Below are 25,957 nucleotides of genomic sequence, written 5' to 3'. Positions count from 1 at the left end.
ACGGTGCTGCCTCCTCTCCCTAGCGCTGCGAGACCACTGGGGAGCGCCCCTTTCTGCAGGATTAGGGCGCTGCCTCATCTCCCTTGCTCTGCGAGACCACTGGGGAGCAGCCCTTCCTGCGGGATTAGGGCGCTGCCTCCTCTCCCGAGCTCTACGAGACCACTGGGGAGCAGCCTTTCCTGCGGGATTGGGTCGCTGCCTTTTCTCCCTAGCTTTGCGAGACCACTGGGTATCGGCCCTTCCTGCGGGATTAGGGTGCTGCCTTCTCTTCCTAGCTCTGCGAGACCACTGGGGAGCGGCCCTTCCTGCGGGATTAGGGCGCTGCCTCCTCTCCCCAGCTTTGCGAGACCACAGGGGAGAGGCCCTTCCTGCAGGATTAGGGCGCTGCCTCCTCTCCCTAGCTCTGCGAGACCACTGGGGAGCGGCCCTTCCTGCGGGATTAGGGCGCTGCCTCCTCTCCCCAGCTTTGCGAGACCACAGGGGAGAGGCCCTTCCTGCGGGATTGGTGCGCTGCCTCCTCTCCCCAGCTCTGCGAGACCACTGCGGAGCGGCCCTACATGCGGGATTAGGGCGCTGCCTCCTCTCCACAGCTCTGCGAGACCACTGGGGAGCGGCCCTTCCTGCGGGATTCGGTTGCTGCCATTTCTCCCTAGCTTTGCGAGACCACTGGGTATCGGCCCTTCCTGCGGGATTAGGGCGCTGCCTTCTCTTCCTAGCTCTGCGAGACCACTGGGGAGCGGCCCTTCCTGCGGAATTACGGCGCTGCCTCCTCTCCCTAGGTCTGCGAGACCACTGGGGAGCGGCCCTTCCTGCTGGATTAGGGCGCTGCCTCCTCTCCCTAGCTCTCCGAGACCACTAGAGAGCAGCCCTTACTGCGGGATTAGGGCGCTGCCTCCTCTCCCAAGCTCTGCGATACCACTGGGGAGCGGCCCTTCCTGCGGGATTAGGGCATTGCCTCCTCTCCCCAGCTTTGCGAGACCACATGGGAGAGGCCCTTCCTGCGGGATTAGTGCGCTGCCTCCTCTCCCCAGCTCTGCGAGACCACTGCGGAGCGGCCCTACATGCGGGATTAGGCCGCTGCCTCCTCTCCCCAGCTCTGCGAGACCACTGGGGAGCGGCCCTTCCTGCGGGATTAGGTCGCTGCCATTTCTCCCTAGCTTTGCGAGACCACTGGGTATCGGCCCTTCCTGCAGGATTAGGGCGCAGCCTTCTCTTCCTAGCTCTGCGAGACCACTGGGGAGCGGCCCTTCTTGCAGGATTACGGTGCTGCCTCCTCTCCCTAGCTCTGCGAGACCACTGGGGAGCTGCCCTTTCTGCAGGATTAGGGCACTGCCTCATCTCCCTTGCTCTGCGAGACCACTGGGGAGCAGCCCTTCCTGCGGGATTAGGGCGCTGCCTCCTCTTCCGAGCTCTACGAGACCACTGGGGAGCAGCCCTTCCTGCGGGATTGGGTCGCTGCCTTTTCTCCCTAGCTTTACGAGACCACTGGGTATCGGCCCTTCCTGCGGGATTAGGGCGCTGCCTTCTCTTCCTAGCTCTGCGAGACCACTGGGGAGCGGCCCTTCCTGCGGGATTAGGTCGCTGCCTCCTCTCCCCAGCTTTGCGAGACCACAGGGGAGAGGCCCTTCCTGCGGGATTAGGGCGCTGCCTCCTCTCCCTAGCTCTGCGAGACCACTGGGGAGCGGCCCTTCCTGCAGGATTAGGGCGCTGCCTCCTCTCCCCAGCTTTGCGAGACCACAGGGGAGAGGCCCTTCCTGCGGGATTAGGGCGCTGCCTCCTCTCCCTAGCTCTGCGAGACCACTGGGGAGCGGCCCTTCCTGCAGGATTAGGGCGCTGCCTCCTCTCCCCAGCTCTGCGAGACCACTGCGGAGCGGCCCTACATGCGGGATTAGGGCGCTGCCTCCTCTCCCCAGCTCTGCGAGACCACTGGGGAGCGGCCCTTCCTGCGGGATTCGGTCGCTACCATTTCTCCCTAGCTTTGCGAGACCACTGGGTATCGGCCCCTCCTGCGGGATTAGGGCGCTGCCTTCTCTTCCTAGCTCTGCGAGACCACTGGGGAGCGGCCCTTCCTGCGGGATTACGGCGCTGCCTCCTCTCCCTAGGTCTGCGAGACCACTGGGGAGCGGCCCTTCCTGCGGGATTAGGGTGCTGCCTCCTCTCCCTAGCTCTCCGAGACCACTAGAGAGCAGCCCTTACTGCGGGATTAGGGCGCTGCCTCCTCTCCCAAGCTCTGCGATACCACTGGGGAGCGGCCCTTCCTGCGGGATTAGGGCATTGCCTCCTCTCCCCAGCTTTGCGAGACCACATGGGAGAGGCCCTTCCTGCGGGATTAGTGCGCTGCCTCCTCTCCCCAGCTCTGCGAGACCACTGCGGAGCGGCCCTACATGCGGGATTAGGCCGCTGCCTCCTCTCCCCAGCTCTGCGAGACCACTGGGGAGCGGCCCTTCCTGCGGGATTAGGTCGCTGCCATTTCTCCCTAGCTTTGCGAGACCACTGGGTATCGGCCCTTCCTGCAGGATTAGGGCGCTGCCTTCTCTTCCTAGCTCTGCGAGACCACTGGGGAGCGGGCCTTCCTGCAGGATTACGGTGCTGCCTCCTCTCCCTAGCTCTGCGAGACCACTGGGGAGCGGCCCTTTCTGCAGGATTAGGGCGCTGCCTCATCTCCCTTGCTCTGCGAGACCACTGGGGAGCAGCCCTTCCTGCGGGATTAGGGCGCTGCCTCCTCTTCCGAGCTCTACGAGACCACTGGGGAGCAGCCCTTCCTGCGGGATTGGGTCGCTGCCTTTTCTCCCTAGCTTTGCGAGACCACTGGGTATCGGCCCTTCCTGCGGGATTAGGGCGCTGCCTTCTCTTCCTAGCTCTGCGAGACCACTGGGGAGCGGCCCTTCCTGCGGGATTAGGTCGCTGCCTCCTCTCCCCAGCTTTGCGAGACCACAGGGGAGAGGCCCTTCCTGCGGGATTAGGGCGCTGCCTCCTCTCCCTAGCTCTGCGAGACCACTGGGGAGCGGCCCTTCCTGCAGGATTAGGGCGCTGCCTCCTCTCCCCAGCTTTGCGAGACCACAGGGGAGAGGCCCTTCCTGCGGGATTGGTGCGCTGCCTCCTCTCCCCAGCTCTGCGAGACCACTGCGGAGCGGCCCTACATGTGGGATTAGGGCGCTGCCTCCTCTCCCCAGCTCTGCGAGACCACTGGGGAGCGGCCCTTCCTGCGGGATTAGGTCGCTGCCATTTCTCCCTAGCTTTGCGAGACCACTGGGTATCGGCCCTTTCTGCAGGATTAGGGCGCTGCCTTCTCTTTCTAGCTCTGCGAGACCACTGGGGAGCGGGCCTTCCTGCGGGATTACGGTGCTGCCTCCTCTCCCTAGCTCTGCGAGACCACTGGGGAGCAGCCCTTTCTGCAGGATTAGGGCGCTGCCTCCTCTCCCGACCTCTACGAGACCACTGGGGAGCAGCCCTTCCTGCGGGATTAGGTCGCTGCCTTTTCTCCCTAGCTCTGCGAGACCACTGGGGAGCGGACCTTCCTGCGGGATTACGGCGCTGCCTCCTCTCCCTAGCTCTGCGAGACCACTGGGGAGCGGCCCTTCGTGTAGGATTAGGGCGCTGCCTCCTCTCCCTAGCTCTGCGAGACCACTGGGTAGCGGCCCTTTCTGCAGGATTAGGGCGCTGCCTATTTTCCCTTGCTCTGCGAGACAACTGGGGAGCGGCCCTTAATGCGGGATTAGGGCGCTGCCTCCTCTACCTAGCTCTGCGAGACCACTGGGGAGCGGCCCTTCCTGCGGGATTAGGGCACTGAATCCTCTCCCTAGCTCTGAGAAACCACTGGGGAGTGGCCCTTCCTGCGGGATTAGGGCGCTGCCTCCTCTCCGTAGCTCAGCGAGTCCACTGGGGAGCGGCCCTTCCTGCGGGATTAGGGCGCTGCCTTTTCTTCCTAGCTCTGCAAGACCACTGGGAAGCGGCACTTCCTGCGGAATTAGGGCTCCGCTTTCTCTCCCTAGCTCTGCAAGACCACTGGGGAGCGGCCCTTCCTGCGGGATTAGGGCGCTGCCTTCTCCTCCTAGCTCTGCAAGACCACTGGGAAGCCGCCCTTCCTGCGGAATTGGGGCGCTGCCTTCTCTCCCTAGCTCTGCGAGACCAATGGGGAGCCGTCCTTCCTGTGCGATTAGGGCGCTGCCTTCTCTCCCTAGCTCTGCGAGACCAATGGGGAGCCGTCCTTCCTGTGCGATTAGGGCGCTGCCTTCTCTATCTAGCTCTGCGAGTCCACTGAGGAGCGGCCGTTCCTGCGGGATTAGGGCGCTACATTCTCTCCCTAGCTCTGCGAGACCACTGCAGAGGAGCCCTTCTTGTCGGATTAGGGCGCCGCCTCCTCTCCCTAGCTCTGCGAGATCACTGGGGAGCAGCCCTTCCAGCAGGATTTGGGCGCCGCCTTGTCTCCCTATCTCTGAGAGACCACTTGGGAGCGACCGTTCGTGCGGGATTAGGGCACTGCATTCTCTCCCTAGCTCTTTGAAGCCACTGGGGATCAGCCCTTCCTGTGGGATTAGGGCGCTGCCTTCTCTCCCTAGCTCTGCGAGACCACTGGGGAGCGGCCCTTCCTGCGATATTAGGGCGCTGAATCCTCTCCCTAGATCTGTGAAAGCACTGGGAAGCGGCCCTTCCTGAGGGATTAGGGCGCTGTCTCCTCTCCGTAGCTCTGCCAGTCCACTGGGGAGCGGCCCTTCATGCGGGATTAGGGCGCTGCCATCTCCTTCTAGCTCTGCGAGACCCCTGGGAAGCGGCCTTCCTGCGGAATTAGGGTGCTGCCTTCTCTGCCTAGCTCTGCAAGACCACTGGGGAGCGTTCCTTCCTGTGGGATTAGGGAGCTGCCTTCTCTCCCTAGCACTGAGAGACCACTGGGGAGCAGCCCTCCCTGCGGGATTAGGGCGCTGCCCTCATTCCCTAGCTCTGCGAGACCACTGGCTAGCGGCCGTTTTTGCGGGATTAGGGCGCTGCCTTCTCTACCTAGCTCTGCGAGACCACTGGGGAGCGGCCCTTTCTGCAGGATTAGTGCGCAACCTTCTCTCCCTAGCTCTGCGAGACTACTGTGGAGGAGCCCTTCCTGCGGGATTAGGGCACTGCCTCCTCTCCCTAGCTCTGCGAGAGCACTGGATAGCAGCCGTTCCTGCAGGATTTGGGCGCCGCCTTCTCTCCCTAGCTCTGCGAGACCACTTGGGAGCGACCGTTCCTGCGGGATTAGGGCACTGCATTCTCTCCCTAGCTCTTTGAAACCACTGGGGATCAGCCCTTCCTGTGGGATTAGGGCGCTGCCTTCTCTCCCGAGCTCTGCGAGACCACTGGGGAGCGGCGTTCCTGCGGGATTAGGGTGCTGCCTACTCTCCCTAGCTCTGCGAGACCACTGGGGAACGCACCTTCCTGCGGGGACCGGGCGCTGGCTTCCCTCCCCAGCTCTGTGAGACCATTTGGGAGCGGCCCTTCCTGCGGGATTAGGGCGCCGCCTTCTCTCCCTAGCTCTGCAGACCAGTGTGGAGCATCCCTTCCTGCAGAACTAGGGCGCCGCCTTCTCTCTCTAGCTCTGCGAGACCACTGGGGAGCAGCCGTTCCTCCGGGATTAGGGCGCTCCCTTCTCTCCCTAGGTCTGCGAGACCACTGGGGAGCGTCCCTTCCTGCGGGGGCGGGGTTTTGGCTTCCCTCCCCAGCTCTGACAGGGGTCTGGGGAGCAGCTCTTCCTGCGGGATTAGGGAGCTACCTTCTCTCCCTAGCTCTGCGAGACCACTGGGGAGAAGCCCTCCCTGTTGGATTATGGCGCTGCCCTCATTCCCTAGCTCTGCGAGACCACTGGGGAGCAGCCGTTCCTGCGGGATTAGGGTGCTGCCTTCTCTCTCTAGCTCTGCAAGACCAGTGGGGAGCGGCCCTTCGTGCGGTTGCGGGCGCTGGCTTCCCTCCCCATCTCTGCCAGGGGCCTGGGGAGCAGCCCTTCCTGCGGGATTAGTACGCTGCATTCTCTCCCTAGCTCTGCGAGACCACTGGGGAGCGGCCCTTCCTGCGGGATTAGAGTTCTGCCTTCTCTCCCTAGCTCTGCGAGACCACTGGAGAGCGGCCCTTCCTGCGGGATTAGGCTGCTGCCTTCTCTCTCTAGCTCTGCTAGACCACTGGGGAGCAGCCCTTCCTGCGGGATTAGGGCGCTGCCTTCTCTCTCTAACTCTCCCAGACCACTGGGGAGCGGCCCTTCCTGCTGGATTAGGACGCTGACTTCTCTCCCTAGCTCTGCAAGACCACTGGGGAGCGTTCCTTCCTGTGGGATTAGGGAGCTGCCTTCTCTCCCTAGCACTGAGAGACCACTGGGGAGCAGCCCTCCCTGCGGGATTAGGGCGCTGCCCTCATTCCCTAGCTCTGCGAGACCACTGGCTAGCGGCCGTTTTTGCGGGATTAGGGCGCTGCCTTCTCTACCTAGCTCTGCGAGACCACTGGGGAGCGGCCCTTTCTGCAGGATTAGTGCGCAACCTTCTCTCCCTAGCTCTGCGAGACTACTGTGGAGGAGCCCTTCCTGCGGGATTAGGGCACTGCCTCCTCTCCCTAGCTCTGCGAGAGCACTGGATAGCAGCCGTTCCTGCAGGATTTGGGCGCCGCCTTCTCTCCCTAGCTCTGCGAGACCACTTGGGAGCGACCGTTCCTGCGGGATTAGGGCACTGCATTCTCTCCCTAGCTCTTTGAAACCACTGGGGATCAGCCCTTCCTGTGGGATTAGGGCGCTGCCTTCTCTCCCGAGCTCTGCGAGACCACTGGGGAGCGGCGTTCCTGCGGGATTAGGGTGCTGCCTACTCTCCCTAGCTCTGCGAGACCACTGGGGAACGCACCTTCCTGCGGGGACCGGGCGCTGGCTTCCCTCCCCAGCTCTGTGAGACCATTTGGGAGCGGCCCTTCCTGCGGGATTAGGGCGCCGCCTTCTCTCCCTAGCTCTGCAGACCAGTGTGGAGCATCCCTTCCTGCAGAACTAGGGCGCCGCCTTCTCTCTCTAGCTCTGCGAGACCACTGGGGAGCAGCCGTTCCTCCGGGATTAGGGCGCTCCCTTCTCTCCCTAGGTCTGCGAGACCACTGGGGAGCGTCCCTTCCTGCGGGGGCGGGGTTTTGGCTTCCCTCCCCAGCTCTGACAGGGGTCTGGGGAGCAGCTCTTCCTGCGGGATTAGGGAGCTACCTTCTCTCCCTAGCTCTGCGAGACCACTGGGGAGAAGCCCTCCCTGCGGGATTATGGCGCTGCCCTCATTCCCTAGCTCTGCGAGACCACTGGGGAGCAGCCGTTCCTGCGGGATTAGGGTGCTGCCTTCTCTCTCTAGCTCTGCAAGACCAGTGGGGAGCGGCCCTTCGTGCGGTTGCGGGCGCTGGCTTCCCTCCCCATCTCTGCCAGGGGCCTGGGGAGCAGCCCTTCCTGCGGGATTAGTACGCTGCATTCTCTCCCTAGCTCTGCGAGACCACTGGGGAGCGGCCCTTCCTGCGGGATTAGAGTTCTGCCTTCTCTCCCTAGCTCTGCGAGACCACTGGAGAGCGGCCCTTCCTGCGGGATTGGGGCGCTGCGTTCTCTCCCTAGCTCTGCGAGACCACTGGGAAGCGGCCCTTTCAGCTCCCGGCCCCCACTCGAACGGCCACTCCCCATGGCCATCTCAGAGCTGGGGATGGAAGCCAGTGCCCCAGCCTTACTGGAAATGATACTCCGAAGGCCCCTCGCACAGTTTGGGAGGGAAGGCAACTCCCCAACCCCGCTCGAAGCGCCACTCCCTGCTCTCCTTCCAGAGCTTGGGATGGAAGCCAGCGCCCCACCCCCGCAGAAAGGGCCGCTCCCTAGTGGTCTCACAGAGCTAGAGAGAGAATGCGGCGCCCTAATCCCGCAGGAACGGTCGATCCCCGGTAGTCTCGCAGTGCTAGGGAGAGAAGGCAGCACCCTAGTCCCACAGGAAGGGAAGCTTCCCAGTGGTCTCGCAGAGCTAGGGAGAGAAGGCAGCGCCCTAATCCCGCAGGAAGGGCCGATCCCCAGTGGTCTAGCAGAGCTAGGAAGAGGAGGCAGCACCCTAATCCCGCAGGAAGGTCAGCTCCCCAGTGGTCACGCAGAGCAAGGGAGAGTAGGCAGCGCCCTAATGCCGCAGGAACATCCGCTCCCCAGTGGTCTCGCAGTGCTAGGGAGAGAACGTGGCGCCCTAATCCCGCAGGAAGGTCCGCTCCCCAGTGGTCACGCAGAGCAAGGGAGAGTAGGCAGCGCTCTAATCCCGCAGGAACGGCCGCTCTCCAGTGGTCTCGCAGAGCTAGGGAGAGAGGGAGGCGCCCTAATCCCGCAGGAAGAGCCGCTCCAAAGTGGTCTCTCAGAGCTAGGGAGAGAAGGCAGCACCCTTATCCCGCAGGAAGTGCTGCTCCACAGGCCCGTGGCAGAGCTGGGGATAGAAGCCAGCGCCCCCCCCCCCCCGCAGGAAGGGCCGCTCCCCAGTGGTCTTGCAGAGCTAGGGAAGGAAGGTGGCGCCCCAATCCCGCAGGAAGGACTGCTTCCCAGTGGTCTCGCAGAGCTAGGGAGAGGAGGCAGCGCCGTAATCCCGCAGGAAGTGCTGCTCCCCAGTGGTCTCCCAGAGCTTGGAAGAGGAGGCAGCACCCTTATTCTACAGGAGGAGCCGGTCCCCAGTGGTCTCGCAGAGCTAGGGAGAGAAGGCGGCACCCTAATCCCGCACGAACGGCCGCTCCCCAGTTGCCTCGCAGAGATTGGGAGAGGAGGCGGCGTCGTAATCCCGCAGGAAGAGCCGCTCCCGAGTGGTCTCGCATAGCTGGGGAGAGGAGGCAGCGCCTTGATCCCGCAGGAAGGGCCGCTCCCCTGTGGTCTCGCAGAGCTAGGGAGAGAAGGCAGAGCCCTTATCCCGCAGGAGGAGCCGCTCCCCAGTGGTCTCGCAGAGCTAGGGAGAGCAGGCACCGTCCCAATCCCACAGGAAAGACCGCTCCCCAGTGGTCTCGCAGAGCTAGGGAGAGAAGGCAGCGTCACAATCCCACAGAAAGGGCCGCTCCCCAGTGGTCTCGCAGAGCAAGGGAGAGGAGGCAGCGCCCTAATCCCACAGGATCGGCCGCTCCCGAGTGGTCTCTGGGAGCTACGGAGAGGAGGCAATGCCCTAATCCCTCAGGAAGGGCCGCTCCCCAGTGGTCTCGCAGATCTTGGGAGAGGAGGCAGTGTCCTAATCCAGCAGGAAGGGCCGCTCCCCAGTGGTCTCGCAGAGCTTGGGAGAGGAGGCAGTGTCCTAATCCAGCAGGAAGGGCCGCTCCCCAGTGGTCTCGCAGAGCTGGAGAGAGAAGGCAGCACCCTAATCCCGCAGGAAGGACCGCTCCCAAGTGGTCTCGCTGAGCTTTGGAGAGGAGGCAGCGTCCTAGTCCCGCAGTAAGGGCCGCTCCCCTGTGGTCTCGCAGAGTTAGGGAGAGAAGGCAGCGTCCCAATCCCACAGGAAGGGAAGCTCCCCAGTGGTCTCACAGAGCTGGGGAGAGGAGGCAGCGCTCTAATCCCGCTGGAAGGGCCACTCCCGAGTGGTCTCGCAGAGCTGGGGAGAGGAGGCAGCGCCAGGATCCTTAGGGAAGGGTTGCTCCCCAGGCCCCTGGCAGAGCTGGGGAGGGAAGCCAGCGCCCCGCTCCCTCAGGAAGGGCCGCTCCCCTGTGGTCTCACAGAGCTAGGGAGAGAAAGCAGCGTCTCAATCCCACAGGAAGGGCCGCTCCCCAGTGGTCTCGCAGAGCTAGGGAGATGAGGCAGCGACCTAATCCCGTAGGAAGTGTCACCTCCCAGTGGTATCGCAGATCTAGGGAGAGGAGGCAGAGCCCTAATCCCGCAGGAAGGGCCGCTCCCCAGTGGTCTCGCAGATCTTGGGAGAGGAGGCAGCGCACAAATCCCGCAGGAAGGGACGCTCCCCAGTGGTCTCACAGAGCTGGGGAGAGGAGGCAGTGTCATAATCCAGCAGGAAGGGCCGCTCCACAGTGGTCTCGCAGAGCTTGGGAGAGGAGGCAGTGTCCTAATCCAGCAGGAAGGGTCGCTCCCCAGTGGTCTCGCAGAGCTGGAGAGAGAAGGCAGCACCCTAATCCCGCAGGAAGGACCGCTCCCAAGTGGTCTCGCTGAGCTTTGGAGAGGAGGCAGCGTCCTAGTCCCGCAGGAAGGGCCGCTCCCCTGTGGTCTCGCAGAGTTAGGGAGAGAAGGCAGCGTCCCAATCCCACAGGAAGGGAAGCTCCCCAGTGGTCTCACAGAGCTGGGGAGAGGAGGCAGCGCCCTAATCCCGCTGGAAGGGCCACTCCCGAGTGGTCTCGCAGAGCTGGGGAGAGGAGGCAGCGCCAGGATCCTTAGGGAAGGGTTGCTCCCCAGGCCCCTGGCAGAGCTGGGGAGGGAAGCCAGCGCCCCGCTCCCTCAGGAAGGGCCGCTCCCCTGTGGTCTCACAGAGCTAGGGAGAGAAAGCAGCGTCTCAATCCCACAGGAAGGGCCGCTCCCCAGTGGTCTCGCAGAGCTAGGGAGATGAGGCAGCGACCTAATCCCGTAGGAAGTGTCACCTCCCAGTGGTCTCGCAGATCTAGGGAGAGGAGGCAGAGCCCTAATCCCGCAGGAAGGGCCGCTCCCCAGTGGTCTCGCAGATCTTGGGAGAGGAGGCAGCGCACAAATCCCGCAGGAAGGGCCGCTCCCCAGTGGTCTCGCAGAGCTGGAGAGAGAAGGCAGTGTCCAAATCCCGCAGGAAGGGCCGGTCCCCAGTGGTCTCGCAGACCTGGGGAGTGGAGGCAGTGCCCTAATCCCGCAGGACGGAATGCTCCCCTGTGGTCTCGCGGACCTAGCGAGAGAAGGCAGAGCCCTTACCCCGCAGGAGGGGCCGCTCTCCAGTGGTCTCGCAGAGCTAGGGAGAGAAGGCAGCGTCACAATCCCACAGGAAGGGCCGCTCCCGAGTGGTCTCGCAGAGCTGGGGAGAGGAGGCAGCGCCATGATCCCGCAGGAAGGGGTGCTCCCCAGGCCCCTGGCAGAGCTGGGGAGGGAAGTCAGCGCCCTGCTCCCGTACGAAGGACCGCTCCCCTGTGGTCTCGCAGTGCTAGGGAGAGAAGGCAGCGTCCCAATCCCACAGGAAGGGCCGCTCCCCTGAGGTCTCGCAGAGCTTAGGAGAGAAGGCAGCATCCCAACCCCAAAGGAAGGGCCGCTCCCCAGTGGTCTCGCAGAGCTATGGAGAGGAGACAGCGCCCTAAACCCGCAGGAAGAGCCACTCCCCAGTGGTCTCGCAGATCTAGGGAGAGGAGGCAGCTCCCTAATCCCACAGGATCGTCCGCTCCCGAGTGGTCTCTCAGAGCTACGGAGAGGAGGCAGCGCCCTAATCCCGCATGAACGGCCGCTCCCCAGTGGTCTCACAGAGCGACGGAGAGAAGGCAGAGCCCTAATCCAACAGGAGCGGCCGCTCCACAGTGGTCTCGCAGAGCTACGGAGAGAAGGCGGCGCCGTATTCCCGCGGGAAGGGCCACTCCCCAGAGGTCTCACAGAGCTAGGGAGAGAAGCCGGCGTCCTTATCCCGCGGGAAGGGCTGCTCCCCGGTGGTCTCGCAGAGCTAGGGTTAGAAGGCAGCACCCTAATAACGCAGGAACTGTCACTCCCCAGTGGTCTCGCAGAGCTGTGGAGAGGAGGCAGCGCCCCAATCCCGAAGGAAGGGCCGTTACCCAGTGGTCTCGCAGAGCTAGGGAGAGGAGGCAGTACCCTAATCCCTCATGCAGGGCCGCTCCCCAGTGGTCTCGCAGTGCTGGTTAGAGGATGCAGCGCCCTAATACCGCAGGAAGGGCTGCTCAACAGGCCCCTGGCAGAGCTGGGGAGGAAAGCCAGCGCCTCGCCCCCACAGGAAGGGCTGCTCCCCTGTGCTCTCACAGAGCTTGGAAGAGAAGGCAGCGACCTAATCCCGCAGGAACGGCCGATACCCAGTGCTCTCGCAGAGCTAGGGAGAGAAGGCAGAGCCCTAATCCCGCAGGAGGGGCCACTTCCCAGTGGTCTCGCAGAGCTAGGGAGAGGAGACAGCGCGCTAATCCAGCAGGAAGGGCTGCTCCCCAGTGCTCTCGCACAGCTGGGGAGAGGAGGCAGCACCCAAATTCCGCAGGAAGGGCCACTCCCCAGTGGTCTCGCAGAGCTGGGGAGAGGAGGCAGTGCCATAATCCCGCAGGAAGGACTGCTCTCCACGCCCCTAGCAGAGCTGGGGAGAGAAGCCAGCACCCCGCCCCCGCTGGAAGGGCCACTTCCCTGTGGTCTCGCAGAGCTAGCGAGTGAAGGCTGCGCCCTCATCTCGCAGGAGGGGCCGCTCCCCAGTGGTCTCGCAGAGCTAGGGAGAGAAAGCAGCGAACTAATCCCACAGGAATGGCCGCTCAACAGTGGTCTCGCAGAGCTAGGTAGAGAAGGCACCTCCATAATCTCGCAGGAAGGGACGCTCCCTAGTGGTCTCGCAGATCTGGGGAGAGGAGGCACCTCCATAATCCCGCAGGAAGGACCGCTCCCCAGTGGTCTCGCAGAGCTGGGGAGATTAAGCCCCTGTCAGAGCTGGGGAGCAAAGGCAACGCCCCGCCCCCGCTGGAAGGGCCGTTCCCGAGTGGTCTCGCAGAGCTAGTGAGAGAAGGCAGCGCCCCAATCCCACAGAAAGGGCCGCTTCCCAGTGGTCTCGCAAAGCTAGGAAGAGAAGGCAGCGCCGTAATCCCACAGGAAGGATCGCTCTCCATTGGTCTCGCAGAGCTATGGAGAGATGGCAGCGTCCTAATCCCGCAGGAAGGGCTGCTCCCCAGGCCCCTGGCAGAGCTAGGGAGAGAAGGCAGCGCCCTAATCACGCAGGAACGGCCGCTCCCCAGTGGTCTCGCAGAGCTAGGGAGAGAAGGCAGCGCCTTAATCCCGCAGGATCGGCCGCTTCCTGGTGGTCTCCCAGAGCTAGGGAGAGAAGGCAGCGCTCTAATCCCGCAGGATGGGCCGTTCCCCACTGGTCTCGCAGAGCTAGGGAGAGAAGGCAGCGCCCTAATCGTGCAGGAAGGGCCGCTCCCCAGTGGTCTCGCAGAGCTAGGGAGAGAAGGCAGCGCCCAAATCCCGTAGTAAGGGCCGCTGCCCTGTGGTCTCGCAGAGCAAGGGAGAGGAGGCAGCGCCCTAATCCCGCAGGAAGGGCCTCTCCCCAGTGTTCTCGCACAGCTAGGGAGAGGAGGCAGCGCCCTAGTCCCGCAGGAAGGGCCGCTCCCCAGTGGTCTCGCAGAGCTGGGGAGAGAAGGAGGCGCCCTTATTCTGCAGGAAGTGTCGCTTCCCAGTGGACTCGTAGAGCTATGGAGAGCAGGCAGCCCCCTAATCCCGCAGGAAGGGTGGCTCCCAAGTGGTCTCGCAGAGCTGGAGAGAGAAGGCAGCGCCCTAATTCCGCAGGAAGTCCGCTCCCCAGTGGACTCGGAGAGCTAGGGAGAGAAGGCGGCATCCTAATCCCGCACGAACGGCCAGTCCTCGTGGTCTCGCAGAGCTAGGTAGAGAAGGCAGCACCCTTATCCCGCAGGAAGGGCCGCTCCCCAGTTGTCTCGCAGAGCTAGGGAGAGAAGGCACCGCCCTAATCCCGCAGGAAGGGCCGCTCCCCAGTGGTCTCGCAGAGCTAGGGAGAGAAAGCAGTGCCAATATCCCGCAGGAAGGGCCACTCCCCAGTGGTCTCGCAGAGCTATGGAGAGGAGGAAGCACCCTAATCCCGAAGGAAGGGCCACTCCCAAATGGTCTCGCAGACCTAGGAAGAGGAGGCAGCGCCCTAATCCCGCAGGAAGGGCCGCTCCGCAGTGGTCTCGCAGAGCTAGGGAGAGGAAGCAGCGCCCTAATCCCGCAGGAAGGGCCGCTCCCCAGTGGTCTCGAAGAGCTAGGGAGTGAAGGCAGCACCCTAATCCCGCCGGAAGTGCCGCTCCCTAGTGGTCTCGCAAAGTTATGGAGAGGAGGCAGCAACTTAATCCCGCAGGAACGTCCGCTCCCCAGTGGTCTCGCAGAGCTAGGGAGAGTAGGCAGCGCCCTAGTCCCGCAGGAAGGTCCACTCCCCAGTGGTCTCGCAGAGCTAGGGAGAGTAGGTAGTGACCTGATCCCGCAGGAAAGGCCGCTCCCCAGTGGTCTCACAGAGCAAGGGAGAGAAGGCAGCGCCCTAATCCCGCAATAAGGGCTGCTCCCCAGGCCCCTGGCAAAGCTTCGGAGGGAAGCCAGCACCCTTATCAAGCGGGAACGGCCGATCTCCAGTGGTCTCGTAGAGCTAGGGAGAGAAGGCAGTGCCCTAAACCCGCAGGAAGTGCCGCTCCCCAATGGTGTCGCAGAGCTGGGGAGAGGAGGCAGCGCCCTAATCCCGCAGGAAGGGCCGCTCCCCAGTGGTTTCGCAGAGCTGGGGAGAGGAGGCAGCGCCCTAATCCCGCAGGAAGCGCCTCTCCCCAGTGGTCTCCCAGAGCTGGGGAGAGGAGGCAGCGCCCTAATCCCGCAGGAAGGGCCGCTCCCCAGTGGTCTCGCAGAGCTAGGGAGTGAAGCCAGCGCTCCGCCCACACAGGAAGGGCCGCTGCCCTGTGGTCTCGCAGAGCTAGGGAGAGCAGGCAGCGCCCTAATCCCGCAGGAAGGGCCGGTCCCCAGTGGTCTCGCAGACCTAGGGAGAGAAGGCAGCGCCCTAAACCCGCAGGAAGGTGTGCTCTCCAGTGGTATCGCAGAGCTAGGGAGAGAAGGAAGTGCCCTAGTCCCGCAGGAAGGGCTGCTCCCTAGGCCCCTGGCAGAGCTGGGGAGGGAAACCAGCGCCTCGCCCCCGGTGGAAGGGCCGCTCCCCAGTGGTGTCGCAGAGCTAGGGAGAGATGGCAGCGCCCTAATCCCGCAGGAAGGGCCGCTCCGCAGTTGTCTCACAGAGCTAGGGAAAGAAGGCAGCGCCCTAATCCCGCAGGAAGGGCCGCTCCCCAGTGGTCTCGTAGAGCTAGGGAGAGAAGGCAGCGCCCTAATCCCGCAGGAAGGGCCACTCCCAAGTGGTCTCGCAGAGCTAGGAGAGAAGGCAGTGCCCTAGTCCCGCAGGAAGGGCTGCTCCCCAGTGGTCTCGCAGAGCTAGGGAGAGATGGCAGCGCCCTAATCCCGCAGGAAGGGCCGCTCCGCAGTTGTCTCACAGAGCTAGGGAAAGAAGGCAGCGCCCTAATCCCGCAGGAAGGGCCGCTCCCCAGTGGTCTCGTAGAGCTAGGGAGAGAAGGCAGCGCCCTAATCCCGCAGGAAGGGCCACTCCCAAGTGGTCTCGCAGAGCTAGGAGAGAAGGCAGTGCCCTAGTCCCGCAGGAAGGGCTGCTCCCCAGTGGTCTCGCAGAGCTAGGGAGAGATGGCAGCGCCCTAATCCAGCAGGAAAGGCCGCTCTCCAGTGGTTTCGCAGAGCTAGGGAGAGAAGGCAGTGCCCTAATCCCTCAGGTAGAGCCGCTCCCCAGTGGTCTCGCAGAGCTAGGGAGAGAAGGCAGCGCCATAATCCAGTAGGAAAGGCCCCTCCCCAGTGGTCTCGCAGAGCTAGGGTGAGAAGGTGGCGCCCTAATCCAGCAGGAAAGTCCGCTTCCCAGTGGTCTCGCAGAGCTAGGGAGAGAAGGCAGCGCCCTAGTCCCGCAGGAAGGGCTGCTCCCCAGTGGTCTCGCAGAGCTAGGGAGAGATGGCAGCGCCCTAATCCTGCAGGAAAGGCCGCTCCCCAGTGGTTTCGCAGAGCTAGGGAGAGAAGGCAGTGCCCTAATCCCTCAGGTAGAGCCGCTCTCCAGTGGTCTCGCAGAGCTAGGGAGAGAAGGCAGCGCCCCAGTCCCGCAGGAAGTTCTGCTTCCCAGTGGTCTCGCAGAGCTAGGGAGAGAAGGCAGCGCCCTAGTCCCGCAGGAAGGGCTGCTTCCCAGTGGTCTCGCAGAGCTAGGGTGAGAAGGCGGCGCCCTAATCCAGCAAGAAAGGCCGCTCCCCAGTGGTCTCGCAGAGCTAGGGAGAGGAGGCAGTGCCCTAATCCCGCAGGAAGGGCCGCACCTCAGTGGTCTCGCAGAGCTAGGGAGAGGAGGCAGCGCCCTAATGCCGCAGGAAGGGCCGCTCTCCGACGGTCTCGCAGAGCTGAGGAGAGAAGACAGCGCCCTAATACCGCAGGAGGGGCTGCTCCTCAGACCCCTGGCAGAGCTGGGGAGGGAAGCCAGCGTCCCGCCCCCGCAGGAAGGGCCGCTCCCCAGTGGTCTCACAGAGCTAGGTACAGAAGGTAGCGCCCTAATCCCACGGGAAGGGCTGCTTCCCAGTGGTCTCGCAGAGCTGGGGAGAGGAGGCAGCGCCCTAATCCCGCAGGAAGGGCCGCTCTCCAGTGGTCTCGCAGAGCTGGGGAGAGAAGGCAGCGCCCTAATTCCGCAGGAAGGGCCGCTCCCCAATGGTCTCGCAGAGCTGAGGAGAGGATTCAGCGCCCGAATCCTGCAGGAATTGCCTCTCCCCAGTGGTCTCGCAGAGCTAGGGAGAGAAGACAGCGCCCTTATCTCGCAGGAAGGGCCGCTCCCCAGTGGTCTCGCAGAGGTAGGGAGAGGAGGCTGCACCCTAATCCCGCAGGAAGTGCTGCTCCCCAGTGGTCTCGCAGAGCTAGGGAGAGAAGGCAGTGCCCTAATCTCGCAAGAAGGGCCGCTCCCCAGACCCCTGGCAGAGCTGGGGATGGAAGCCAGCGCCCCACCTCCACAGTAACGGCCGCTCCCCACTCCCATCGCAGAGCTAGGAAGGAACCTAGCACACCACGCGCCCAGGAACGGCCGCTCTCCAGTCCCTTCGCAGAGCCAGGGAAACAATCACGTGCCCTGCCCCTGCTAATACTGCTGCTGCCCAGTCCTCTGGCAGAGCTAGGGAGGGATGGCAGCGCCTTACTCCCGGAGGAACGTCCGCTTTACATTCCTCTTGCAGACCTGGAGAGGGAAGGCAGCGCCCCTCCCCCGCAGGTCAGCACACTGGCCATGGCCATGGCCAGGAGCGCAGCGCAGAAGCTGCTCCAGCCCTCATTACACTGCCTGGCCTGTCAGTGCAGCTAACTTGGAGCTTTGGCCTCTCCCCATTGTCCCTTGGGACTGTCAGTCTCAGGGCCCTGATTTCCCATTGATCCTTCCCCCTTCTATTGGAGCTGGGAACTAGCCAACCAACCCCCCCCCCCCGACACACACACTAAGTTTTAGTAAAGGGCCAAGAGCCCCCTTACACAAGCAGCCCCATGAGGGTCACCGATGTGCAGAGAAGGCAGCACAAGCTGCTCCCATGGTGTAATGGGCAGCACTCAGGACTCTGAATCCTGTAATCTGAGTTCAAATCTCAGTGGGACCTTGTGTTGGCTTGTGATCATAGGCGGCAGGTTATACACATTTGTGGTGCTCGTGCTCCAGGAAGATTCAGGGCTGGGGTCCCTGCTCTAGCAATATTTGGAGTTGAGTCTCTTCCCCTGGCGCCTGCCTGGCACCCCTCCCCTCTGCTGTGGTGCATCCCTGCCTGACAAAAAGCAGCATGGGCCTGTCCCCTGCCTGCTCCTGCTGCTGGAGTAGAGGGATTCTGGGCAGAACTGCTGCCCAAGAGTCCTAGTGCAGGCTGCCCTCAGCCTCTCCAACACCCCCACCCCTGAGCTCCCTCTGAACCCTGATACTCTGCCCCAGTCCTGAGCCCCCTCCTGCATCATGAATCCCTCATCCTCAGCCCTACGCTCCCTCCCAGAGGGTGCACCCCTTCCCATACTCCTTCCCACCCCCAGAGCCTGCACCTCTCACCCCTTCCTACAACCCTGCCGGAGCCTGCACCCAGTACCCACACTCCATCCTAATACCTGAATCCTGCACCCTAATCCCCCCAAACCCCCTCCCAGAGCCTTAGGGAGGTGGAGTTTGGGGGCGGGTTCTGGGCACCATCAAAATTTCTACAAACTTGCCACCCACCCATGCTTGTGGTAATGCCCCAGAGCTCAACTCCCCTGTCTCCAGCTGTGTAAGAGTGAATCTTTCCCCTCCTGCTGTGTGACTCACACCTCCTAGAGCCAGGTCTTTGGCAGGGATGGCCACAATGGGATAGGGCTCTAGAACTTGCTACCCTGATAGTTGGGATTCTTGCTGCTGCACCTGATGTTCACAAGCTTGGCCCTTGTGCTTCCTACCACACGTTTCCTCTGGCCCACATGGCGCTTGAAGAAAGGAGTGCCAGCGCTGGGATTAATTGTCAGGGCTTGGCAGGAGGGAGGAAGAGTCCCAGGCTGGAGCCCCACACACCTTCCCTCCTCCGGGCACCTAGAGCAGAGGCAGCCCAGCTCTGTCCGCTGGATACCTCAGCAGAGTAGGTGAGTTCATGTAAATACAGTCTGGTCCCAAAGCTTCCCCCCAACCCTGGTCATCAGTGGCTGTCAGGGGAGAGCTCATTCACACCTCGCTTACAAATCATCATTTGAAATTCTAAGGTTGGCCAACACTGCCGAAGCCAATGCACCGACATTGTCAGCAAACACACCAGCTGGGTGAGGAAACCCGGCTTTGTCCAGACTTTCCAAACCTATTTGACTTTCTCAGGTACAAGTAGTTTTCAGACGTTGTATCTGCTTTTAAAGTGTGTGTTAACGTTTCAATTTCCATTCAAATTTGCAACCAATGACAACATTGGCAGCGCTGCATGTAACTACCTGACCACTGAGGGAGGGGGTGTTGGGGAAAATCGGGGAAGGGAGTGTACAGCCCCCTGGCTGGGGGGCGTATAGGGAATGCACAGTTTCACTGAATTGAGTCTCCTACTGCAGCACCTCAGTAGGTTACATCAGAGAGGAGCTGCAGTGTCTAGGCGGTGGGATGCCTGTGCCTTTAAGAGCCCAGCCCTGGGAAGTCCATGCTGAGAGGTGCTGCCTGTGGGAGGGGAAATATAAAAACCCTCTGCTCCTCCCCACCCATGTTTGCAAACACTGGAGTCTCAGCCCACCGGGATAACTGTTCCCCCTCGGCCCCTGCCTGTGCCGGAGTTTAACCCTCTGGCAGCGCCTCCCTCTGGACTTAACTCCGTCTCCTTCCCACCTCCCTGACTTTGCCTTCAGTCCCTCTCCTAACTCTGCCTCCAGCTGCTTGACCCCCGACCAGTCAATTTCCACCCCCTGCTCAGACCCTGGCCACCTACTCCTCTGATTTGCCCTCCTTTGCCCCTTTTTAATCCCTGTAAAAAGTAGTCGATGCTGTGTCCCATTCTCTGGAGGGAGGGCTGGGCGCCTGGCCCCTGCCTGCGCAGTGCTCAAAGTGCCCCATGATCTTGTGGATGTTTTCTGAGTGCTGCAGGGTCACCCGAAGGGGAGAGAGACACGGTTAGGAGATGATGCAGCCAAGGGTGCCTCACCCAACACTGAGATGCAGGCACCTCTGGGGTGATTTACACAAGTCAGCAAATGAATATGGAACAAGAAACACATTGAAAGGATCGAGGCAGCTGCAGGAGGTGGAGAAAACCAGAAAAAGCAGTAGCCCTGGATCCCAGCCCTGTCCCTCCCCCACTCTACCCCCTAATCTCCACTCCCCTCTCACATTTGAGGGGAGAACCCAGGAGTCCTGGTCCCCAGCCTTGCCCACCCCCATATTTTGATATGGCTCCATCCAACAGCTGCCCCCACAATTGCAGGGCAGTGCCATGGGGCACACCGGGGCCTCCCTGTTTGCACAGGATGGGCAATGCCAGTGCTCCAGGATGGGGAGAGATGATGCTAAGGGAGAAGCAAGCAGCAGACAGCTCCCATGACAGAGAAAGAAATGCTAGGGGGTGCTGTGCTGCAAGGAGTGAATGGGGTTGGCAGGGAATGGGAGGATCTTCCCTCACAGCAGGTGCGTCTGTCTCCCTCCCAATTCCTCCCCAGCCCTACCCCAGCCCAGGCTAATCCCAGCCCAGGTACCAGGATTAAATTTGGCCTGGATTCCCCAGCTGCTGGGGGTGGGGGGTGGGGTTGGGAAGAATGAGCCTCTACTCCTCCTTCCCCAGACACAGTTGCATGGGCACAGACCAAAGGAGCCTGCAGCACTGCTGCCTAGAGGAAACTGAGGCACCAGCCACTGACAGACACATCGTGGTTCTCCTCATCCTCATCCTCTTTTCCATATACAACCTGGCCAGGGGAGGGGGGGGTAAACTCAAGGCAGTTGCATAGTTAACCTGTGGAACTCCTTGCAAGAGGATGTTGTGAAGGGCAAGACTATAACAGGGTTCAAAAAAGAACTAGATAAGTTTATGGTGGATAGATCCATCAAGGACTATTAGCCAGGGTGGGCAGGGATGGTGCCTGTAGCCTCTGTTTGTCAGAAGCTGGGAATGGGCAACAGAGGATGGATCTCTTGATGATTCCCTGCTCTGTTCATTCCCTCTGGGGCACCTGGCACTGGCCACTGTCAGAAGACAGGAGGATACTGGGCTAGATGGACTTTGTGTCTGAACCAGTCTGGCCGTTCTTATGTCTCCCTTGGCGCAGCAGTGACACCCAGTGGGCAGAGTAATGCACAGAAGGTGTTTTGCTTGGCGCAGCAGTGACACCAAGTGGCCAATCAGGGTAACACACAGAGTATGTTTCCCTTGGAGCAGCAGTGACACCTCGTGGTCATTCAAGGTAATGCACAGAAGGTGTTTCCCTTGATACAGCAGTGACACCCACTGGTCAGGTGGCGTAACGCACAGCATGTGTCTGCCCTCTACAAGCAGTGACACCCACGGACCAGTCACGGTAATGCACAGAGTGTGTTTCCCACCAATCTGGGTAAGGCACAGAGCATGTTTCCCATGGAGCAGCAGTGACACTCAGTGACCGGCAGGGGTGGCATCAGACTCTTCTCCTTTAGTGGGGGACTGAGGCTACATCTACACTACAGGATAAATTCGAATTAGCTTAAACCGATTTTATAAAACAGATATTATAAAGTCGATTGTGAGCGTCCACACTAGGCACATGAATTCGGTGGTGTGCGTCCATGGTCCGAGGCTAGCGTCAATTTCTGGAGCGGTGCACTGTGGGTAGCTACTGTAAAATAATGAGGCCAATAACGTCGATTTGTGTCCACACTAATCCTAATCAGATATAGTAATATCGATTTTAGCGTTACTCCTCTAGTTTTGTAGGAGTACAGAAATCGATTTAAAGAGCCCTTTAAATTGATATAAAGAGCAGTGTAGTGTGGACGGGTGCAGTGCTAAATCGATTTAACGCTGTTAAAATCAGTTTAACAGCGTAGTGTAGACCAGGCCTGAGATGGGCTAGACAAAAAAAATTGGGGAGCTGTGCTTCCCATCACCTGGCCTCACCCTTCACGGGGGCCATGCCTCTGTTCCTTCTCAGTTAAAGGCCAGGCTCATCTCCTCTCCCCCCGGCTAGGGTTTACAGCAATACAAACTTTATTAAAATAAAATAGTAAACACGGTTTACTTAAAATATTCTAAATCTGTCCAAATTTTAGTACTGAATCCAAAGTTCTCTTAAAGATCCCATCAGTAACCAAAACCTAAATGAAAATTGAAACCAAAAACAAGGCTTAATTTAAAACCCAAACATTAAGAAAAACTTTGTTTGTAAAAATAAAAACTAACAAATGCTGTAAATTAATAATTTCAACATTTTATCAAAAAAGTGTGCTATAGCAGAATGATAAAATAGCATCAAATAAATAAGCATGACCTCTAAAACCTCCTATAAAGGAATTGAATCCTTGAATACTGGTCAAATCGTAATAAAATATGCAGAACTATGTCAAAACTGGTGTTGCAAGTCAGCCATTTGAATCCAGCAAATGTCAATTAAAAGCTCCATTCCAACTAAAAAAAACAAAACAACCCAATAAACCAAAATGGTCACAGCCTGAAACAAACCTACACAGAAGCAAAATTAAACCTGTACCTACACTGGAACAAACGATGTAAATTTCTAATTCTAACTTCTTGTTTCTCCCTGGAGTAAGGTGTTTTGCACCCCAGTAACCAGGCTGTCACTGCAGCTTTCCTTTCACTAAATAAGATTTGTACCAAATATAAATTGCCCTCCAATTTCTCTAAGAGAAATTGAAATTGTATCTTTGCACTAATATCCCAAGTGTGCAAGTCCATCCCCTCAGAGCAGCCCCACACCCTGAGGCCAGGGGAGAATCCCAACTGGTTTGCGCATTTGTAACCCTGGGGCCTGAAGCTGATGAGAGAAAGGGAAATGATCCATCTTGGAGCCTTCCGATATCACCTGCGTGGAGCACAGGGATTTGACTGAGTGACATCCTGGCTAATTTTCACCTTGTTCTGTGCCAGCAGGCTCCGCTGGAGAGCTCGGGAGTGACTTGACCATGGCAGCACCCTATTTACATATTAAAAGTTGGCATTTTGGGGTCAATGGGGTAATATGTGAGTACTTTTGGGGTTGGGACCCACGTGAGAAAGGATGTGGACAAACTGGAGAGAGTCCAGAAGAGGGCAATAAAAATGATTAGGAGACTGAGACACGTGACTTACGAGAACCTAGAGGCCATATCCTGTATGTTAAGCTAAGGCAAAGTTAGCATATCTATATCGTGACCTTTTACTCAGAGAGGAAAATCGACCTTTCTCATGTTACTTAAATAGATAAGTACCCATGCCTGTCCAAGACCTTTACTTAGACCAATCGACAATGGAGAATGGCATAGAGTTTTATTCAGTGTTGTACCCACAGATTTAACAGGTACACTACAAGGTAACTTATGTGCATATGTACATGTCATCAACAAGCACAAACATACTAGTCTATGAAGTAAATGTACCCTAATGTTTTGTGGGTGAGGAATGAAATTTGGGCATAGGAGGAAGGATTTCCGGCCCTTGTGCCCTATAAAAGAGGTAAGTCACCTCGCTAGAGCACTTTGCTCTATCATTGTGACTTACGTCCTCCACTCTCTCTCTATGTACTAGCAGTAGGCTGTACTTGTTCTGAAACTTTACGTTTCAAGGGAACTAGGCTAAGTTCGGTTTCCCTACGTTTTTAGTCTTTGTTTATTAGGTTTTGATTTTAAGTTTAACATATTCAAGTAAACCCTAAGTAACACTAGCTTTCCCTAAGCACAGCATCTTTCACTTAAGAATTGAGAAACCTGAACTGCAAGCCTGGTCCTGTGTCTCTTACCACCAGGTTATCAAGGAAGGCTGTGAGTATATTAACCAAAACTTTGTTGTATATAATGCCATATGTATCTTTTGAATAGCAGTAATGCAAATGTAACTTTGTAACTCAATTAAATTAAATAACATGTAAGCTAATCAATTAAATTTTCATCAAATTATCCAAATTAATATTATTAGTACACCCTATATCAGGCTACATGGGACAGAGAGTTGGAATGCAGAGGGATGAAGGCACTGGCTCTGGGGGTGCAGACTGTGGGGTGGGGTTAGAATGAGACATTCAGGGTGCAGTAGAGAGCTCAGGGTTAGGATAGAGAATTGGGCTGTGAATGCTCTGGAATGAGGTCAGGAAAGAGAAAATTGAGATGCAAGAGAGAAGTCAAGCTAGAGCAAAAAGCAGAGAAGAAGTGTGCAATTTGAGCTACAGAGGGAAGAAAAAAGCCTCTGCCTGTCCCCTTTCACCAAAGCATCTAAGAACCAGATGAAAGACATCTTTTCCCCACTGCAACAACAATTCCAGTTGACCTGGACTGAGGAAGGAAATCTTCTCCTTTGCAGCACTAGCAGATCTGGACTGAGTCACAACCACACCACACTCTGGTGTTCCTGGACTGGGACATGGGAGGGGCTCCTCTCTTCTCCATTTGGGACATGGTGGGATGAGAGAAGTGACAGAGCTTTACGGGAAATAATAATTTGCCTGATTCATGTGCCAGTCCAAGTCCTTGTTAACCCAAACAAGCCGTTTATCCTGCATGCTGATGCCAGTTTGGAGGGTCTGGGAGCAGTCCCATACCAGGAAGTGGAAGGAAATCTAAATCCGTAGGCATTGCCAGCTGAGGACTGTCTGATAGCGAACTCGCTATCCCACCACCAGCAGCAGTTCTTGGTTTTGAAATGGGCCATCACTGAGAAATTTCGAGACTACTTGTGTGGTGCTCAGTTTCAGGTGTGGACAGAGAACAATCCACTGACTTATGTGTTAACAAGGGCTAAGCTGGATGCTACGAGGCAGAGATGGGTGGCTACTTTTGCTAGCCATAATTTCGCATTCAATACCAATGTGTTGGTATAACAGGGAGTGTGATTTTTCAGGACCACCAATTCTTGGCTAGGGGGAGGATGTAAGCAAGGTGAGAATGAACTTTACCCTGACATCTGTTGGTGATCTGTTGTAAAGGCCTTTTGTTGCTGATATGCATGCTCACACCCACCCAGCATTGCATGATGGGGGTGCATGTCCAAAGGGTTATTTCAGCTGCTGTGGGATCCCTGGTCTTTTCTTATTAGGGCAGGGGTAATAAAATACAGTTATTCTGGTGATATGAATCAAAGACAGTAGAATGGAACTTAGCAGTTCATGATTTCGGGACTCACCCGAACCTACATATCTCTCGTTAGGCAAGGGACATGGGTTCCAAAGGATAGTGAAATAAGAGAGATTGAAAAGGAATATTTGTATTCAGCAGTGTGCTTTTCTTGAGAAATGTTTAAATGCACATTTTATGTTCTTTGTATCTCTCTAGTTTAGAAATAGAGTTTTTTATCATTCTAATTCATATTTGGATCAATACCACAGATAAAAAATGATTAATGACTAAATGCAATTTTTAGACATACATAAGCTGCTGGGCTTTAATCTCATTTCCACACTGAAAGTTTTAAACAACTCCGTAGTTGGGGAAAAGGCTTTTTTCCCCTCAGACAACAAGAAAATTTTGCAGATTGGACTGTGGGAAGTCAGCTGTGGGACACGAAATACCTCTGCAACCAGATACTTAGTCACAGGTCAGCGGGTGGGTTTATGTAAATTCTGGACTTTGGGGCCAGAGCTAGGGGAGGGACCCCACAACTTTTGTGGCACATGCATCACCTCTGCAATCAACCTTTGCTATGTCACTCCATAACATCACACACAGAGCAGCCTTTCACCTCTCAGAACCAAAACATATCCTGAAAGTATCAGAAGGGTAGCCGTGTTAGTCTGGATCTGTAAAAGCAGCAAAGAATCCTGTGGCACCTTATAGACTAACAGACGTTTTGGAGCATGAGCTTTCATGGGTGAATACCCATTTCGTCAGATGCATGTAGTGGAAATTTCCAGGGGCAGGTATATATATGCAGGCAAGCTAGAGATAATAAGGTTAGTTCAATCAGGGAGGATCAAGCCCTGCTCTAGCAGTTGAGGTGTGAAAACCAAGGGAGGAGAAACTGGTTTTGTAGTTGGCAAGCCATTCACAGTCTTTGTTTAATCCTGAGCTGATGGTGTCAAATTTGCAGATGAAACTGAAGCCTCAGCGTTTCTCTTTGAAGTCTGGTCCTGAAGTTTTTTTTGCTGCAGGATGGCCACCTTAAGGTCTGCTATAGTGTGGCCAGGGAGGTGAAGTGTTCTCCTACAGGTTTTTGTATATTGCCATTCCTAATATCTGATTTGTCTCCGTTTATCTTTTTCCGTAGCGACTGTCCAGTTTGGCTGATGTACATAGCAGAGGGGCATTGCTGCCATATGATGGCGTATATTACATTGGTGGACGTGCAGGTGAATGAAGCGGTGATGGTGTGGCTGATCTGGTTAGGTCCTGTGATGGTATCGCTGGTGTAGATATGTGGGCAGAGTTGGCATCGAGGTTTGTTGCATGGATTGGTTCTTGAGCTAGAGTTACTATGGTGCGGTGTGCAGTTACTGGTGAGAATATGTTTCAGGTTGGCAGGTTGCCTGTGGGCGAGGACCGGCCTGCCATGCAAGTCCCTGATGATGCGTTGGATAGGTTTTAGCTGGGGACTGTATGTAATGGCTAGTGGAGACCTGTTGGTTTCTTTCTGGGTTTGTCTTGCAGTAGGAGGCTTCTGGTACACGTCTGGCTCTGTTGAT

General features: G+C 58.3%; 1 non-coding gene across 1 annotated transcript; it reads left to right on the top strand.

Annotated features, from left to right (window-relative positions):
• Positions 1-17,214: 17,214 nt before the first annotated feature.
• On the top strand, positions 17,215-17,286 carry TRNAQ-CUG (transfer RNA glutamine (anticodon CUG)). The gene has a single exon. It is a non-coding gene; the product is annotated as a tRNA-Gln (tRNA).
• The last annotated feature ends 8,671 nt before the right edge of the window (positions 17,287-25,957 follow it).

Source organism: Gopherus flavomarginatus, chromosome 16, assembly GCF_025201925.1.
Source record: "Gopherus flavomarginatus isolate rGopFla2 chromosome 16, rGopFla2.mat.asm, whole genome shotgun sequence".
Lineage (NCBI taxonomy): Eukaryota > Metazoa > Chordata > Testudines > Testudinidae > Gopherus > Gopherus flavomarginatus.
This window is presented reverse-complemented; position numbering and strand designations above follow the sequence as displayed.